At 41.8% G+C, this 19,993-nt stretch overlaps 1 pseudogene; it reads left to right on the top strand.

Annotated features, from left to right (window-relative positions):
• The window catches only part of LOC138431286 (MYND-type zinc finger-containing chromatin reader ZMYND8-like), a 53,866-nt pseudogene extending 36,064 nt beyond the window's left edge, over window positions 1-17,802 (top strand).
• The last annotated feature ends 2,191 nt before the right edge of the window (window positions 17,803-19,993 follow it).

The following is a 19,993-nucleotide window of genomic DNA, read 5'->3' on the forward strand; positions in this document are numbered from 1 at the left end:
GTTTGGTTTTCATTATGTTGATTTGTAGAGTCGCTGTCTGTGTGTGGCAGGTATTGTGCTTTCCTGCTTTTGGTGATGACTTGAGTTTCTGATTGCTTTAAGTGCAAAGTGACTTTATAATCATCAGCTGAGGCATACATAGGGGGATTTTGGATGCTCAAAGCCACGGAGGTGGTTGACCTGGGGAAGGGTTCAAGTTGGGAAAACACTGCTGCAGGCAGGGAGCCCTGTTGAAGTTTTGGATTATCAAAGTGATGCCATCACATGGGAAGATGAGGATTGGTGGTGCTGTTGGGTTTGGAATCTGGTGGGACAAGGAGGCTTGCAAGTAGGAACGTGGTTGGGAGATACAGCATCCCCCAGTTGTGAGGTGCATGAATGTCACGGTCTTCATAGACAGGGACTGGGGGCTGGAGTTGACAAGAAGAGGGACACAGGGGACGCAAGTCTCAAGTGAAACAAGGATACTTTATTTGCAGAAATGCATGTTTATATATCGTCAAAAAAAATGATTACTCAGCCATTAAAAAGAATGGAATTCCACCCGTTGCAACAAAATGGATCAGTTCAGTCGCTCAGTCGTATCCGACTCTTTGCAACCCCATGAATCGCAGCATGCCAAGGCTCCCTGTCCATCACCAACTCCCGGAGTCCACTCAGACTCACGTCCATTGAGTCAGTGATGCCATCCAGCCATGTCATCCTCTGTTGTCCCCTTCTCCTCCTGCCCCCAATCCCTGCCAGCATAAAAGTCTTTTCCAAAAGTCAACTCTTTGCATGAGGTGGCCAAAGTACTGGAGTTTCAGCTTCAGCATCATTCCTTTCAAAGAAATCCCAGGGCTGATCTCCTTCAGAATGGATTGATTGGATCTCCTTGCAGTCCCAGGGACTCTCAAGAGTCATCTCCAACACCACAGTTCAAAATGGATAGTCATTTAAATAAAAGGTCACTGAAGAGAGTCACTGAAGGGAATCCCAGCAGGTGCTCTTTTCCCATGATCTCAGTCCTGAGAACTGCATGCAGCCCTGCTCATTCCGGTTTTCCAGGAACTGATAAGGAACAGATAGTCCTTGAGAAATGGCACACAAAGCAAGAAAACATACTGGATCCCTTAAAGTTGAACATCCCCTGACAATTCCCCCTTTTCTTAGTTTCTCATAATTGGGGGTGACTGTGTAGGAAAGATATAAGCATCTGAATGCAGAGTTCCAAAGAATAGCAAGAAGAGATAAGAAAGCCTTCTTTAGCGATCAAGGCAAAGAAAGTGGAAAAGAACAGAATGGGAAAGACTAGAGGTCTCTTCAAGAAAATTAGAGATGCCAAGGGAACATTTCTTGCAAAGATGGGCTCGATAAAGGACAGAAATGGTATGGACCTAACAGAAGCAGAAGATATTAAGAAGAGGTGGCAAAAAATACACAAAATAACTGTACAAAAAAGATCTTCCTGACCTGGATAATGACGATGATGTGATCACTCACCTAGAGCCAGACATCCTGGAATGTGAAGTCAAGTGGGCCTTAGAAAACATCACTATGAACAAAGCTAGTGGAGGTGATGGAATCCTATTGAGCTATATCAAATCCTAAAAAAACAATGCTGTGAAAGTGCTGCACTCAATATGCCAGCAAATTTGGAAAACTCAGTAGTGGCCACAGGACTGGAAAAGGTCAGTTTTCATTCCAATCCCAAAGAAAGGCAATGCCAAAGAATGCTCAAACTACTGCACAATTGCACTTATCTCACACGCTAGTAAAGTAATGCTCAAAATTCTCCAAGACACGCTTCAGCAATACGTGAACCATGAACTCCCTGATGTTCAAGCTGGTTTTAGAAAAGGCAGAGGAACCAGAGATCAAAGTGCCAACATCCGCTGGATCATGGAAAAAGCAAGAGAATTCCAGACAAACATCTATTTCTGCTTTATTGACGATTCCAAAGCCTTTGACTGTGGATCACAATAAACTGTGGAAAATTCTGAGAAAGATGGGAATACCAGACCACCTGACCTACCTCTTGAGAAATCTGTATGCAGGTCAGGAAGCAACAGTTAGAACTGGACATGGAACAACAGACTGGTTCCAAATAGGAAAAGGAGTACATCAAGGCTGTATATTGTCACCCTGCTTATTTAACTTCAATGCAGCGTACATCATGAGAAACGCTGGGCTGGAAGAAGCACAAGCTGGAATTAGGATTGCTGGGAGAAATATCAATCACCTCAGATATGCAGATGACACCACCCTTATGGCAGAAAGGGAAGAGGAACTAAAGCGCCTCTTGATGAAAGTGAAAGTGGAGAGTGAAAAAGTTGGCTTAAAGCTCAACATTCAGGAAACAAAGATCATGGCATCCGGTCCCATCACTTCATGGGAAATAGATGGCGAAACAGTGGAAACAGTGTCAGACTTTATTTCTTGTGCTCCAAAATCACTGCAGATGGTGACTGCAGCCATGAAATTAAAAAATGCTTACCCCTTGGAAGAAAAGTTATGACCAACCTAGATAGCATATTCAAAAGCAGAGACATTACTTTGCTGACTAAGGCCCGTCTAGTTAAGACGATGGTTTTTCCAGTAGTCATGTACGGATGTGAGAGTTGGACTGTGAAGATGGCACAGTGCTGAAGAATTGATGCGTTTGAACTGTGGTGTTGGAGAAGACTCTTGAGAGTGCCTTGGACTGCAAGGAGATCCAACCAGTCCATTCTGAAGGAGATCAGCCCTGGAATTTCTTTAGAAGGAATGGTGCTGAAGCTGAAACTCCAGTACTTTGGCCACCTCATGCGAAGAGTTGCCTCATTGGAAAAGACTTATGCTGGCAGGAATTGGGGGCAGGAGGAGAAGGGGACATCAGAGGATGAGATGGCTGGATGGCATCACTGACTCGATGGACGTGAGTCTGAGTGGACTCCAGGAGTTGGTGGTGTACGGGGAGGCCTGGCGTGCAGCAATTCATGTGGTCGCAAAGAGTCGGACACGGCTGAGTGACTGAACTGAACTGACCTGTAGATACTTTCGTGAAAAAGGCCCTGACCAATTGAGTTTGTTTAGTTTGAATAATTTTAGTTGAAAGGCATCAGTATAGTGCAACTATAATCACCAGGATAATTATCAGCATTATAGCTCCAGATAAAATACTATATATAATTCTTTGAAACCATCTTTGGGGTCTAGCCCAGATAATTGATCAGCTAGCAGTTTGGCTAAGGTTTCCAAATTGTTGGAAGAGGGTAGACTCTTAGAGAAAGTTTCAAAGATTTTCATTTGCAAAAAGTGTACTTCTAAGGAAGGATTATTATGTATATCTTGTAAATGAAATTTGATTTGTTCCTAATTATAAGCACTGTGGTTGAACCCAACAGGAACAATTGGAAAATTGTCTAGAATTCCAATGACGTTTTAATAATACTTGTTTTTATAAATCTATTAATTGATCTCCGACCCATTGGATGGCTGTTTCTAATTTCTTTATTTTACCCTGAACTTTCTCATCTATCGGAGCCTGGGTGGCCCACATAGGATGAGCATCTTTAGTCCAATTTTTAATAAAATTTTGTGTTTGAAATGAAGTTTGTAAAGCGACCCCTGCAACAGCAGCAGTGGTGCAAATGGCTGTTAGTCCCCAAATGCCAAGAATTTACCATCCAATGAATTGCTTATATCGTCAGAGTAATTTAGTGAGTAACTGGGAGGCAGGCCCTTCCATGGGACCTTCTTCCCAGGGTCGTTGGAGATCCACTGGCAACCACAGACTATGTTGAGATCAAAGAATCAAAAGGGATTTGTTTTTTAGAGAAATAGAGGAATTAAGGCAAGTAAACAATTTGCAATCTGTACAAGTCACAGACCGTAAAGTCTTATTAAATTGTAAGTTTCCTATGGCTATAACAAAAGGAAGGGGAACACAAGCTTGTATAAAATATGAATGATTATAACGGAAGGAATAGTTACTATGACTAGGACTGGTCTCTGTGAAATATCCAGTCCAAGTTCCAAGTTTTTCAGTACTTGCAACAAGTTTCCAGGTGTCCCATTGGTTAGGCCCAATTCACTTATTGAGGACAATTTGAGGGCAAGGAGGTGCCATTCTGCTATCAAGCCAGCCAAGGAGTCCTTTGTCATGGAAGTGTTCCATTGAACTGTTGGTAATCTTCCATGTTACTTAAGTAACATAATCACACATAGTACTATTAATATCATCTGAGCAGTTAGATAGCCACATACCATGGAGTCGCCAATCAACAATGGTGTAATTGGCCACAAACATTAATTTTCCTGATTTAGCTTGACATCTACCCCAATAGACAGGAGTATATTTAAAGTCCTTATAAGTAAACCTCTTAAGTTCCAACTTTTCTCTTTTTCTTGGAGTTTTGGTAGTGTTGACGTGGTTTGCATAAAAGGACAGGGCAGTAAACAGTCCAAGCAATGTGTGGAAGTTATTTTTTGGAGGCAAGACAAAAGCCCACGTTTGTCGACTAACATTAATACATAATTCTGCTGGGTCCATGCATAAAGGAAGGATTTTATAGCCTAGAAAAATGTTAATTAGTCTTCCTTCTTCCTCAGGATGAGAGGGCCCCTCCAAGCTCCAAGGAGGAGGCATATATACTGAGTCATTAGTGGCTATGATCGGTCCTATATCTGTCCATTCTACAACCTGCGATAAAGGGGGGTTAGGTGTATAAGCCCAATAAGTGTGATTAATCAAGTCAGCCTGAGCAGGGGAAGCAAAAGCAAGCATAGTGACAAAAATATTCTCAGGATTCCATGGCGTTTCCTGTTGAGAAATCAGATTTTCAGCTTAATTAGTAAGTAGGGAGATCATGAGTTTAGCGTTTCTTGGAAATCTTTACAGCTGTCATGGCTTGTACTGGAAACACCTCCTCCCAGGGATTTTGCCTTTTCCTCTGTGCCTTGAACATTGGTGGCTCCCCGGGGGTGGATCTTCCGAAGAGGGAGCCAACTGACTTGGTTGGATCCATCTGGAGAAATACAAGCATACCCCTTTCCCTGTAATATTAATTTTCCAGATTTCCATGATTTAGTCAGCCCATCTTACTACCAAATGGGTAGAGGAAGAGAAGTGTCCTTCAGTTTCTTGAAATGTTTTTCTGCTTTTGTCAAAATATCTCCTTGCGGTAAATTTAAAAAATTTAAAACAAACAAAGCTTTATTAACAGTAGTTATAGGATTAGAGAATATATTGCATTGGAATCTAGTAAATCCTGCTCTGGATAAGGAAGATTCTAATGTTCCTGTATATTTCCTCTTTTTAATTTTTTTTTTATTTGTAGTCTCAGTATATGATGTGCTCGTTCAACAATGTCTTGTACTTGTGGATTATAAGGAATGTTTGTAATAGGTTTACTAGAAAATGATTGGAGGAGTAGTTTGAATTATCTAGAAATACAGGCAGGGCCACTGTCTGTTTTAAAAGAATTAAGTGTTTTCACTATAGCAAAAGAAGCTAACAGGTGGGTTATAACATGTTGTGTAACCCTTGAAGAGGTGTGGCCCATATAAAAGAGGAATTTGTATCGACTGAGACATGTAAGAAGGAAAAGGGAGAAAATTCAGGACAATGAGTTACATCCACTTGCCATAGTTTATTAGGTTGTAATCTTTGAGGGTTAATACCTTATTTAATAATTCAAAGACATAAAGGCCTACAACGAAGGCAATTATTAATGACATTTTTTAGCATGGCAGTATGGAATTTTCCAAATTTGGTGTAATGAACCAGCATTATTGTGTAATAGAGCATGTTGCTTTGCAGGAGTAGTAGTAAAAGAGACAAGTGTATCAGCTTGTTCATTGTCGTAAGACATAGGGCCAGGAAGACAAGAATGTGCGTGAAAATGGGTAATATAAATGGGGGAAGTGTGGTTTTTAATAAGAGATTGTAGTCTGAGAAAAAGTTGTTGAATAATAGACTGATTGGAATTTGTGTATTTTATAAATTTTATGAATTTTATCTATCATAATACAAAAACTGAATATAAAGAATCAGAAACTATGTTAATAAGTTCAGGATGTAGGTGAATAACCTGGATGAGAGTATATAACTTATTTTGTTGGGCAGAGTGAGATTTAAGTATTAAAAAACTTTATATTCTTTGAGAGACCATAACAAGGCTTTAACATTTTTTGTCCCATCTATGTAAAAAACATCAGCTTGAGGAATAGGTTGTGATGTGACAATGTGAGAGATAGTAAATTTAGTGTTTTTGAAGAAATTTCGAAGTTTGTTCCAAGGATAAGGAAATGAAAAATTTTCGAACTGTTTTAAAAAGGCTATTTGGAAGTCAGTAGAAGTTTGTATTTCACATTGAGGTTTACTATAATTTTATGAGGATCAGAGCCAATTAGAGCTCTAGTTTTGTTTTTTATTGTTGATAATTATTAGAGCAATCAAATCAAGATAGGGTGTAAGTGACCTTTCTCTCTAAAACTGGGTATATATCCATTTCATTGGGTGTTTTTGTAGGGCAAGAAGTCTTGTAGGGGAATGGAGAGAGGGGAGTATAAATAACTCTAGAGGTAAGAAAGTGAAGTCACTTGGTCGTGTCCGACTCTTTGAGACCTCATGGACTGTAGCCCACCAGGCTCCTCCATTCGTGGAATTTTCTAGGCAAGAGTACTGGAGTGGGTTGCCATTTCCTTCTCCCAAAACAAAGACACTGCAAATAGCAGAGGATAAGAAATTGTTTTTGCAATTTATTTTGTACTAAGCAGAGTTTTTTCTCGTGTCTCTTAGGAGAGTGAACGAGGGCTATTTAAATCAGGATCTCCTTTTAAAGTGTTAAATAAGTCAGCTCTTAACTTGTAATGTCCAAAGTAGTTCTAATCCAGTTTATATCGCCTAAAAGTTTTTGAAAATCATTTAAGGTTGATAACTTATCAACACGAATCTGTCAGTTGGGGAGTGATCTGTTTTCTATTAACAATAAATCTCAGGTAATGGTAAGGTGTAGAGGTTTGAATCGTTTTAGGGGCAATGGTTAATCTATACTCTTTTAAGTATTGTTGAGCTACGTCAAACATCTGTTGAGTTTTTAAAATAGAAGGAGCTGAAAACAATACATCATCTATATGCTGAATAACAAGAAGGTTAGGAAATTGCTTATTCACAGGTTTAAGAGCTTTGGTTACATAATATTGACACATGGTGAGAGAATTCATCATTTTTTGAGGCAATATAGTCTATTGTTATCGTTTGCAAGGCATGATATGTTTAGGATAAGGGAGAAAGCAAATCTCTCTCGGTCTAGAGGATTTAATGGTATAGTAAAAAAGCAATCTTGTAAATCTATACTAATAATATGTCAGTTTTGAGGAATAGTGGTAGGTGATGAAATTTTTGGTTATAACGTACCTATAGGTTTTATGGATGTATTAACCTTTTGAAGGTCTGTTAAAAGACACCATTTGTTAGACTTCTTTAAATCACAAAAATGGGAGAATTTTAAGGGGAACAGAATTTTTAAATATGTTTTTTAATTTGAATTGTGTATCTATAAGTTTTTTGGTAGCCTTTAATTTTTCTTTTGTAAGGGGACACCGCCCTGTCCAAATAGGCTCATCATTTTTTCAAATTATTTTAATAATTGTATAATTTATTAAATGAGCAGTGGCCCCTAGGAAAAGTGTGGAATATATATTTGAGTTTGTCATTGTGTAAGTAAATTTCTTTCTATTAAATTAAGGGGTGTATCAATCACAAAAGGTTGTAATGTTGTAGGCTGGCCTTTTGCCTCTCATATGGATATATTTGGACACTTTGGTAAACCTCTTGTACTTTGGTTTGAGATAGTTTTGCATTTTGGCAAGAAATTTTTTGTAAAGGCCAAGATTTGGGTCATAAATATTTGGAAATACTGGTAGTATCAGAGCTAGAATCAAGAAGACCAGAAAGTCTTTTGTCATTAATCTTGTTATTTATATTTGGTCGTGTATATTTAGATATTATTGATGTTCATAAAGATTGTTTTTATCTGTATTACCAAATCCACCCGTCTGTATATCATTAGAGGAGTTAGTAGAAATGCAATGTAAAAGAAGTAATTGAGCAATTTTGTCCCCCTTTTTGAATTGTCATAGTATCTGAGATGACACAATAATTTGAATTTTTTTCATATAATCTGAAACAATTATTTTAGGATGAATAGTAATTTTCTTAGAAGTCAGACTAGATCAGCCAAGTATACGGCTGAAGATTTGTGGGGGTAAGGGTCTATAAAGTCTGGTAGGTATTTTATTTTATTTTTATTTTTTTAATTTTTTTTTTACTTTACAATACTGTATTGCATTTGCCATACATTGACATGAATCCACCACAGGTGTACATGAGTTCCCAACTCTGAACCCCCCTCCCACCACCCTCCTCATATCATCTCTCTGGGTTATCCCCGTGCACCAGCCCTAAGCATCCTGCATCCTGTATCGAACCTAGACTAGCGATTCATTTCTTACCTGATAGTATACATGTTTCAATGCCATCCTCCCAAATCATCCCACCCTCTCCCTCTCCCTCAGAGTCCAAAAGTCTGTTCTTTACATCTGTGTCTCTTTTGCTGTCTCACATACAGGGTTATCATTACCATCTTTCTAAATTCCATATATATGTGTTAGTATACTGTATTGGTGTTTTTTTTTTGTTTTTCTGGCTTACTTCACTCTGTATAATCAGCTCCAGTTTCATCTACCTCATTAGAACTGATTCAGATGTATTCTTTTTAATGGCTGAGTAATACTCCATTGTGTATATGTACCACAGCTTTCTTATCCATTCATCTGCTGGTGGACATCTAGGTTGCTTCCATGTCCTGCCTGTTATAAACAGTGCTGCGATGAACACTGGGGTACACATGTCTCTTTCAATTCTTGTTTCCTCGGTGTGTATGCCCAGCAGTGGGATTTCTGGGTCATAAGGCAGTTCTATTTCTAGTTTTTTAAGGAATCTCCACACTGTTCTCCATAGTGGCTGCACTAGTTTGCATTCCCACCAACAGTGTAAGAGGGTTCCCTTTTCTCCACACCCTCTCCAGCATTTATTGCTTGTGGACTTTTGGATCACAGCCAGTCTGACTGGTGTGAAATGGTACCTCATTGTGGTCTTGATTTGCATTTCTCTGATAATGAGTGATGTTGAGCATCTTTTCATGTTTTTGTTAGCCATCCATTTGTCTTCTTTGGAGAAATGTCTATTTAGCTCTTTGGCCCATTTTTTGATTGGGTCATTTATTTTTCTGTACTTGAGCTGCATAAGTTGCTTGTATGTTTTTGAGATTAATTGCTTGTCAGTTGCTTGATTTGCTATTATTTTCTCCCATTCTGAAGGCCGGTAGATATTTTACAAGGGACTGTTTGAAGAAAAAGAAGAACATCATTTAGGGCTGGTATATCAATGGCAGCACTGCCGGATGTTGAAGATTTGAGGGAAAAGATGGAGTTTGTCCCTGGTTTTTGTTGATGGGGACCTGGGGAGTCCCCATCTTTGACTTTTTCAAAATAGGGTTCCTTTCAACATCATATTTCGATTGACATTTTTTAGCCCAATGTATCTCTTTATGACATCACAGGCAGAGTCTTGGAGGTTTTGTAGTAGTTATAATGTGTGTGTGTGTATGTGTGTGTCTGTGTTAGGGCAATTTTTTTTTAATGGCTCTTATTCCCACAAACAAAACTTCTTTCATTTTCCTTTTCAAAGACAGTAGCCACTGTTTTAGCTAACATTTGTATTTTTTGAGTTTCTGATCCTAAGCTGTGACAAGCCTACAAATAATCAATAACATTTCTGGTCTCACTAATCAGAGCGATGGCTCTCTGACATTTTTGATTTTCATTTTTATATGCAAGCTTTTTTTTTTTTTAAATTGCACTCTGGCCTCTTCTGACAACACTCCGGGAGATAGCAACTCTCAGTCCAGCTAAAAAATCAGCATAGGCTTTATTAGGCCCTTGTAATATCTTTGTGTAGCTACCTTTAGGTTTCTCTTGAGGAGTAATTTGATCCCAAGCTTCAAGGGCAAATTTTTTCAATTGTTCATGTAACAACGGAGCCATTGTATCTGTCTTCACTGAATCAAATTGTCCTGTACTGGTTAGCATTTTAAAAGTAATTTGGTTTGGGGGAGCGCCAGCTCAAATATTAGAATTGTCATGATCTCGGGCCATATCATGAAACCAGATTAACTATTGAAGATTATTTTTTTGGTTTAAGAAGAGCTTTTATCAAAATTGGCCAATCATAAGGAATAACATTTTCAATAGAAGATGTCATAGCATTGAGAAGTTTTTTTTTTGTTTGTTTGTTTGTTTTTTAGTAAAAGGTGAATGAGGGCCTTACATAGTTATAGACTTTTTCATCTGAGACATGTGAGAAAAATCAATGTCTTCGTATTGAAGTATTAGTTGTCCTTGAACATTAACTTTTTTTTTATCACAGGAAATGCAAAAAGATCATAAGCCTCAGAGACTTGAGATTGTAAAGCCAGTAAATCAGAAAGTCTTCGTTGTGAAGGAGAATGAGCGTATTGTCTGTTTTCATAAATATGAGTGCTTGTTAGGGGCTTATCACTGTCATCAAAAAAAAGTATTGGTGGCTTTAATGTCACAGACAGCATCAGAAGAATCATCATCAGATTCATCTTGTCCTTGAATCGAGGGGACCTGTGGTTTCGTGTCCATTACAAGAGGAGGAGGAGCACTTGGGACAGCCGGAGCAGGGATAGTGGGAAAGTTTTGAAACATTTTATGCTGTTTCAATCCGGCCTTTTGTAAAGTCTTATCATCTAATTTATATTTGTATAATAAAATACAAATTGTATAGTGATATACAAATATGTGCTTGTTGACAAATATCACAGGGGCTAGAATTGCCTTGAAATGGCAAGAACACAGCCTTAATGAGGGCCCACAGGTGCGAAAAATCTATTGGAATATTTTCTCTCCATCTGTGGCTTGTTTAACATTTTTTTTTAAATTGAGTTCCAAATTTCTAAATCGAAACTGTCTTCATCAGGGAACCAGGGATTATATTCAACCACTGTTTGGAGACAAGCCTGTATTCGCTGATGTGAAACCAAAAGTCCTTGAACCTTAAATAAATATTGAAGTAAAGTGGAAAAGTGGTGGGGCTTTCCAGCCATTTGTCACATAATCCTGCACTTACCGACCTCCATAGGTCCCAATTGTCACTCCGTCTGCTTGCCAAGGGCATTCCCCAGGTCCCTGTTTGGGGGCCAGTTGTGAAGGTCTTCATAGTCCAGGACCTGGGGACTGGAGTTGATGAGAAGAAGGACGCAGGAGACCCCAGTCTCGAGTGAAACAAGGGTACTTTATTTGTAGAAACTCATGCTTCTATATCTTCAATAAAATGATTACTCAGCCATTAAAAATGAAATTCCACGCGTTGCAACAAAATGGATAGTCCTTTAAGTAAAAGGTCACTGAAGGAAGTCACTGACGGGAGTCACTGAAGGGAATCTAAGCAGGAGCTCTTTCCCATGATCGCAGTCCTGAGAACTGTGTGCAGCTCTGCTCATTCCAGTTTTCCAGGAATGGATAAGAAACAGAGAGTCCTTGAGAAATGGCACACAAAGTAAGAAAACATATTGGCTCCCTTAAAGTTAAACATCCCCTGACAGATGACAGGTGTTTCCTGGCCCAGGAGTTGGTGGACCACACAGTCTTTATCAGAACTGCCGTTGTCAGTTGAAAGCAGCCACAGATGGCACATAAACAGATGCTCCTGTGCTACAGTGAACTTGCACTTGGAAAAGCAGGCATTGGGCTGCATTTGGCCTGTGGGCCATCATTACTTCACCCCCAGCCTGAAGCACCATGGTGTGCAAGGGAATAGAAAGGGAGGGTGGAGAGAGCAGGTAGGGATCTAGAGTTGCTGGTGAATTGGTGCAGAGGGTGGAGTGGGGAGAAGAACATCCCAAGGAACCTGATGACTGGGGTGGGGGCCACCGGGGAGGGAAAGATCCTGAATTGTCAGCATTTATTAGGGAGTGCTTCAGTATTACTCTAGAGTGTGAGCTGAGCTGGAGGTCCCTCGAGGCCTGACCAGGACTGTGAACTCAAGCCTTTTCATTTTCCCCCTGTTTACACTCCACAGCCATCTGGCTGAAGGGTTGTGTCAAAGAAGACAGACCAGCTCATTTTCTGATTCCTCATATGCCTCATGGCTTCTGTTAGTGCTCAGTGCTTGCTGACAGTGTAGGTGGAAGCTGGAGGAAAGTGGACTGTACAAACATGGAGGTTCCTGTGCTCTTTATCAGATTCTGGAACCAGGCTGGTTAAGATGAAGGTCTAGTTGAGAGGGAGAAAGGTTAAATAGGAGCTTCCTTGGGGTGGGCATGAGCCTCTCCTGTTCCCTTGTCTCTTCATTTTAAAATTTTAAAGTGATACATGCATGTCGAGTTGACCCGTGAACAACATGGGTTAGAACTGTGCAGGTTGACATCTGTGTGGATTTTTTTTTCTTCGTAATGAATACAGTTCTACACAGTCTGTAGCTGGTTGAATCTGTGGATATGGCTATGGAGGGCTGACCATGAGACTTAAGTTTGCATGGAATCTGGTATCCATGGTGGGTGCTGGGATGAACCCCCTGTTCCATCCCTGATGGGATGACTGTAGTCAGAGAAAATAAAATCATACACAGAAAAACTATCCCTCATCCCAGTCTCCATGGTTATCACTTTGCATCTGGTACTTATTTATAAATAATGTGTTTCCCCATATCTCTGTTTCTCGACTCTATCTAGACATTGCTTGTTGACTTCTGGCTTTAGTAGATGAGAATCCGGGGTACTTATCACTTCTCTTCTCCCCTCTCTCCCAGACCACTCTGTCACTGTTTGACATGCTCTTTGGGCTTCCTTGGTCCAAGATAACACTGATTCCTTAGTCCTTGTTCTCCCAGCTGGAGGAAACTGTCTCTGGATCCCACTCTTGGTGCTCCATCTCCTCCCTCATCTCTCCTCCATTGTCATATTCAGACTTTTCCATCTTGCTGCTCTGATTCCCCATCATCAAGGTGGAGAACATGTGCATTCTATTCTATAACTGCAGTTGGTCCTTCTCAGTTCTGGCTGTTGGCTGAGTCATAAATGTTGGCAGGTGACCATCTGTGTTTCCATCATTATGGTCATGCTGTTTGTCGCAGAGTCAACTAGGGCACTGTGATTATATTTCCATCTCTGTATAGCCTTACTTTTCCTTGGAGGTATTTTCTCCCCCCTTACCCCATATCATATCTTCAATAACCTCCCTGCCAAATTCTTCCCCATGACAGATGTTTTATTGAGACACGTTTCCTGTCACACATTTTGGGCTCTTCCATTTCAAATAATTATGTGTTTGTGTCCTACCATCATGGCTTAGGAGCGGTCCACTGAAATCTCACCTGTGGCTCCTCCCTGAACTCTTCTCACTACATGCACCTCCATCACACTCTCTTTCCTGATCTGCCGTCAGCCTTGGCAGTAGATTCATGATTACACTTGCCCGAAATAATCTGGGTTCCTTCGATGGAGCCTTGCCACCTAAGTGGTGGAGCCAGCACTTCCCATTTCCCTGGATGTATTAAGCTCTCAGCAGAGCCAGTGGTTATGAGAGAAATTTGCTTTCAAAATTCTGGGAATTTGTGGCTTCACAAAGTTGATTTTATGTCATTGTAACCTAAATAGAATATTGACAAGTAGAGACATTACTATGCCAACAAAGATCCGTCTAGTCAAGGCTATGGTTTTTCCTGTGGTGATGTATGAATGTGAGAGTTGGACTGTGAAGAAAGCTGAGTGCTAAAGAATTGATACTTTTGAACCGTGGCGTTGGAGAAGACTCTTGAGAGTGCCTTGGGCTGCAAGGAGATCCAACCAGTCCATTCTGAAGGAGATCAGCCCTGGGATTTCTTTGGAAGGAACGGAGCTAAACCTGAAACTCCAGTACTTTGGCCACCTCATGTGAAGTGTTGACTCATTGGAAAAGACTGATGTTGGGAGGGATTTGGGGCAGGAGGAGAAGGGGACGACAGAGGATGACATGGCTGGTTGGAATCACTGACTTGATGGACATGAGTCTGGGTGAACTCCAGGAGTTGGTGATGGACAGGGAGGCCTGGTGTGCTGCGATTCATGGGGTCACAGAGAATCGGACATAACTGAGTGACTGAACTGAACTGAACTGATGCCTTATTTCCACCTGTAATCTTGTGCAGTGTCCAGTGATCTTGTTCATGGTTTAGTATGCATTTTAAAAAGTGTTAGTCTTCTTTGAATGCCTTAAGTTGATCCACCAGTTCTCCAGTGCTAAGATCAGCAGCCTATTGGAGACCAGGATAGCAAGCTGGTGGGGTTGCACATACTCAAGCTGTCTTCCAGACTGTAGCTCTCTGCCAGTCTCTGAAGGTGCTGTGCTATCTCTTCAGTTAGCAACAGGTGTGACAAAGAACATGCCTCTGCCCCAAGCACCATGGACGACCCGCCTCAACCAATCTACCCAGCCCAGAAGTATAAGTATGAACCCACCTCATGGCAGCCAACAGGGAACTTTTCCCAGCAGCCAAAGAGCTCGCCTTGTGAGTGTCTGTGTGTGTGTGTTTTCTTCGTGGGTGTGTCTTTTCCTGAGTGATGGGTCTTGGCTTTGCCTGGTTTCTTCCTCGCTGTGCCTCTCATGGCCACTGGAAACTGCAGTAGAAAATGAGAGAGTGAGGATGGATGGTCTGGTTTCTCTCTCTCTCTCTGCCTCTCTCTCTTTCTCTTTCTCTCTCTCTCTCTCTCTCTCTCTCTCTCTCTCTCTCTCTCTCTCTCTCTCTCTCTCTCTGTCTCTCTCTCTCTCTCTCTCTCTCTCTCTCTCTCTCTCTCTCTCGACCACGCTCAGCAGCTCATGGAATCTTAGTTCCCCACGCATAATTTGAACCTGTAAACCTGCACCCTTGACAGTGGAAGCACCAAATCCTAACCAGGACTTGCACCTGGTGGAAAGCACCAAGTCCAAACCAGCACCAATTCCTCTAACCAGGGAATTTCCTGATCTGGCTTCTTGAAGGAGCTCCATCCTTGCTCTTTACATGATGTGCCCTGGAGTAACACCCATTGTCCTCTACAGTGACTGGCTGAACCAGCCAGCATGCCCTGTCCTGTCCATGGGAGAGGACAGGCTCTTCAGTTACTCAGGTGGCCAGCCTGGCTCTGGGATGTGGCTTCTGTGCTAAGCAAGCTAAGCCCTGCTGCCTAGCTGGTCTCTCTGCCTTCAACAGAACTGGGGAGACTGAATGTAACTTCACTGCATTTTTGTCAGAGTTTCTGTGTCGTGATGACCAGCTGCATCACTGACCTTCCAGAGGACTAACAGTGTAGGTGTCATGAGTAGGGAAGAATGTGTAAGAAGAGGTGGACATGAACCATAAGAGAGCTTGACCACGGACCCCAGCTCTGCCCTCCACAATAACAGCTGCTTTGGGTCCCAGATGGAAGTGATGAGGAAGCGTTCTCTCCTGAGTGAATATATAACTTGGGAGGTCCTTATCACTGTCTTTGCTTCTTCTCTTCCAGAACCAGAGCTCAGGAAATCACCATGCCTGCCTATCACTATGTGATGATAAGAGTAGTCACCCTTCTAGGTGATGGTCTGGTCCCTTGCTGCCTCACTCTGATTCTGTCTCTAAGCTTCACAGTTCAGTCAGTTCAGTTCAGTTCAGTTCAGTGGCTCAGACATGTCCGACTGTCTGTGACCCCATGAATCGCAGCACGCCAGGCCTCCCTGTCCATCACCAACTCCCGGAGTTCACTCAGACTCACGTCCATCGAGTCAGTGATGCTATCCAGCCATCTCATCCTCGGTCTTCCCCTTCTCCTCCTGCCCCCAATCCCTCCCAGCATCAGAGTCTTTTCCAGTGAGTCAACCCTTTGCATGAGGTGGCCAAAGGACTGGAGTTTCAGCTTTAGCATCATTGCCTCCAGAGAAATCCCACAGCTGATCTCCTTTAAAATGGACTGGTTGGATCTCCTTGCGGTCCAAGGCACTCTCAGGAGTCTCCTCCAACACCACAGTTTAAAAGCATCAATTCGTTGGCGCTAGCTTTCTTCATAGTTCAAATCTCACATTCATACATAACCACTGGAAAAAGCATAGCCTTAACTAGACAAACCCATGTTGCAAAGTAATGTCTCTGCTTTTGAATATGCTATCTAGGTTGGTCATAACTTTTCTTCCAAGGAGTAAGCATCTTTTATTTTAATTGCTGCAGTCACCATCTGCAGTGATTTTGGAGCCCAAAAAAGTAAAATCTGACACTAATTCCACTGTTTCCCCATCTATTTCCCAGGAAGTGATGGGACCAGATGCATGATCTTCATTTTCTGAATGTTGAGCTTTAAGGCAACTTTTTCACTCTCCTCTTTCACTTTCATCAAGAGGCTTTTTAGTTCCTCTTCACTTTCTGCCATATGGGTGGTGTCGTCTGCATATCTGATGTTATTAATATTTCTCCCAGTAATCCTGATTACAGCTTGTGCTTCTTCCAGCCCGGGGTTTCTCATGATGTACTCTTCATAGAAGTTGAATAAACAGGGTGACAATATACAGCTTTGACATACTCCTGTTCCTCTTTGGAACCAGTCTGTTGTTCCATATTCAGTTCTAATGCTTGCTTCCTGACCTGCCTATATGTTTCTCAAGAGACAGGTCAGATAGTCTGGTATTCCCACCTCTTTCAGAATTTTCCACAGTTTATTGTGATCCACACAGTCAAAGGCTTTGGTATAGTCAATGAAGCCAACTTCTTTTGTTCGAATATTATCATCCCACCTCAAGAAGTTAAAAAATGTTTTGTCCCAATCTGTCTAAACTTGGTAAATGATCTAAGGTACAATGGGATCTTAGTGATGTGCTGATGGGTCTCAGAGTCAGCCACCCCACTGAGCCTGCAGGCTGGGCCGTCTCCCAGCTGGACGGAAAACTCGTTTGGCTCTTCCTTCAGTGTTGTCACATCTTACTCATCCACAGTGTAACTCCTTACAACGCACATGTCCTTGTAGCTCCCTTAGGTCTTACTCTGGTTCTTTCATCCTTCAGTTGGCCCTGTAGCTTTTCCTTACTGGGAGCCAGTAGATCTTAACCATTAAACCAGCTGGCTTTAACCATTCTGGTCCTCCCTCCTTTTCCTTTGGCTGGTTTAGGTATAAGTCTGTTTTCAAGTTGCCTATACAGTGATGAAAGAAACTCCATTAACAGAAGTAAGTAGAGAATGCCAAATCTCAGTGCCTTTTTTAGTGCCCAAGTTTGAACATAACAGCGACCTGGGGTACTCGGAGTCTGATCATGCAGCAAGGGTGCCTGATACCAAGTACTGCATAAGAAACCTCTTCCTCAATGAGTTAGTACTTTTCCCCACTAATCTTTATTTCCTCTGAGCATGATGCCCTTCTGTTTTTTCCAGCTCTTGTTATATCCTTAAAGACCCCAAAATTCAGGTCAGTAAATGGTGGCAGGATTTTTCCCCTGTGTGTTGGGGGGAGTCAGGAGAGGAAGGTGGCTTCCTGGCGGAGCAGGTGCAGATCAAGTAGAAGCGGGTGGGCAGGAATGGCCAGGCATGGTCAGGAATGCTAACCACCCCCCCCCCTTTCCTCTTGGCTTTCCTCCTGCCCAAACCATTCCTGGAGCAGTAAATCCAGTTATTGGAGAGGCAGTGAGGAGAAGCAAGGGTCAGCCTGCTCTGAGCATAACACTGATACCAGTTCAAAGAGCCTCATCCCAAAAAAGTCCGGCCTGGACACCTGCTGAGAATTGGGACATGCTGGGACACAGGCCACCCACCCTGCAGAGAGAAACAATACAGACACCAGAGAAACCAGAACCAGCAAACAGACGTGAGACAGGAGGACCATCACCCTCATACTTGGCCTCTGCACCTGGTATGCAGGGCAGGCCACACTGTCTCATGTTTGGCATTACCCTTGATGAATACTGTTCCACCCATATGGAACCTTTACTTTATATGTAAATAAATGTATAATTTGTGAATGTCATCGAGCCTAGAGTACCTTCCCCTTTTCACATTTGTATTAACTTTAACGTATAAAAAAGAGAGAGAAATAAATAAACAAACAAACAAAAACCGCACCCAACAACAAAAAGAATGGTTGGATGCTGGAGAAAGGATGGCCAGCCAGCCATCTGTCACAGGGGTACCAAGAGGGCACAGGGGTCACTTTGCCGTGCACAGCTCCCCCTCTGTGATGCCCCTTGAGCTGTTCGCATTTGTGTGTTTGTACACAGCATATTGGGATCAGGAATTTCCAGCACAGAGTTCAGTGCTGCTATGGACACATCACATGTACCCATTGGCCCCTTTGAAATACTGTGTTACCATGCTATAAAAGGGAAGCTCTCTGGACCAGAAGGGTATGTGGAGGAGCTCATTAATTTGATGTGATTTCTATGATGACTCTACTCCGATAAAAGGGAATAAAGGAAAAACAGAAACACCCCAATCCTTGTTTAGAGATGATTAAGTAGAAGCAAGCCCCGTTCAGCTCAGTTTGCAGAAGAAAAAACAGTAGAAAGTATTCAAGTCAGAAGCTCTGAAACAGTTTTTCTTTGCTTTGTGGTTCCCTTACAGACACTCACAGCTTCTTGGTGAGAGATGACCATGCTTCACGGGAAGTGGGAAGTCAAAGGCGAGACACACCAGGAGGACATTTGAGCCTGAGATGAAGCGTGTATGTAATATTTATACGATGGAATTTTATGGTTTCATGTCAGCGTGAAACAAAGGCAGTTTGACAGGAAGGAGACCACCACTTTGCCATTACACTACATGTGCTGTAGTACCATTTTGCGTGTTGTGTAAAACAAGAAGCATTGAACAAAGCAAAAGGGTGATATATGTCTATGAGAAAAATTAATTGTACAATATCATTCCAGTACATTTTGTTGTACATTTTAGTTTTGTTTCCTTTCTCTTCATTATTGATAAGAGGATGTGAACTCTACAGTTTCCAGCTAGTTACTCATATTAGAAAAGAAATTAAGAAAAGAAAGTACTAGGAGGAAACAGGAAAGAACATCTGTCAACTGCCTTTGTCAAAAGAACCAACCAACCAACAAACAAACAAAAATAGCCTAGCTGGCCTTATTTGTGAAGCATAGTTGCTTTTAGCATTTATTTTCTTCTATAACATTTGTATTAAACTTAAATATCTTTTTTTATGATGGTGTTTCTCTGTGACTGAACCAGTGGGTTCACATGGTATTTCAGGTTCTCCCCACACCCTAATATTTTCAGATTCTTCACCTTATTTAAATTAAACTGTTTTGGGAAAAATGCCTTGGTCATCCTCAGATTTGCAGTGTTCCATTTGATCGGTATGGCTGTATCAGGTTTGCACCAAAGATGGAGACGGGGCCACATGAGGTTGTGAACATTTTTCTCCACCTTATAAATAATGGCCCCCACTGGGAGCTTTCCTGGGAAGTCCAGTTCTTGGGGATTTACTGACAGAGATGGAGACAGAAGGGAAATCCTGGGTCAGTCTCAGAAGAACACTGGGAGGGAGTGAATTTGTCTTTCAGTGGCCAAGATGGCAGCCTGGACTAAAAGGAGCTCTGTGGGCAAGATGTTACCTTGACTCTGCCCAGGCACACACTTGTCATTTCGTCTTCATGGGTCACCTAAGAGGTTTTTGTTGTTGTTGTTGTTGTTGTTGTTTCAATCATTTAAACATCTGAGCACTCCTCAGCTCCATGGCTAGACAAAAGCCGGGCATGGGCCCCTCAGGCCATCCCTAGCTGGTGCTCTGAAAGGAATGGAATGGGACTGATTGAGAGAGGACTTTACAAGAGCTTCCCTCTTCTTCTTTCTGGGTATGGGAGCCTGGCACGGGGAAGGTGACAGGTCGTGTCACAGCCCCCAGATGATGGATATTCAAGTTGCCTGCAAACACCAGCCTCTTGCACAACTGGCCTTTGAATT

This window comes from Ovis canadensis, chromosome Y, assembly GCF_042477335.2.
Source record: "Ovis canadensis isolate MfBH-ARS-UI-01 breed Bighorn chromosome Y, ARS-UI_OviCan_v2, whole genome shotgun sequence".
Classification (NCBI taxonomy): Eukaryota; Metazoa; Chordata; class Mammalia; order Artiodactyla; family Bovidae; genus Ovis; species Ovis canadensis.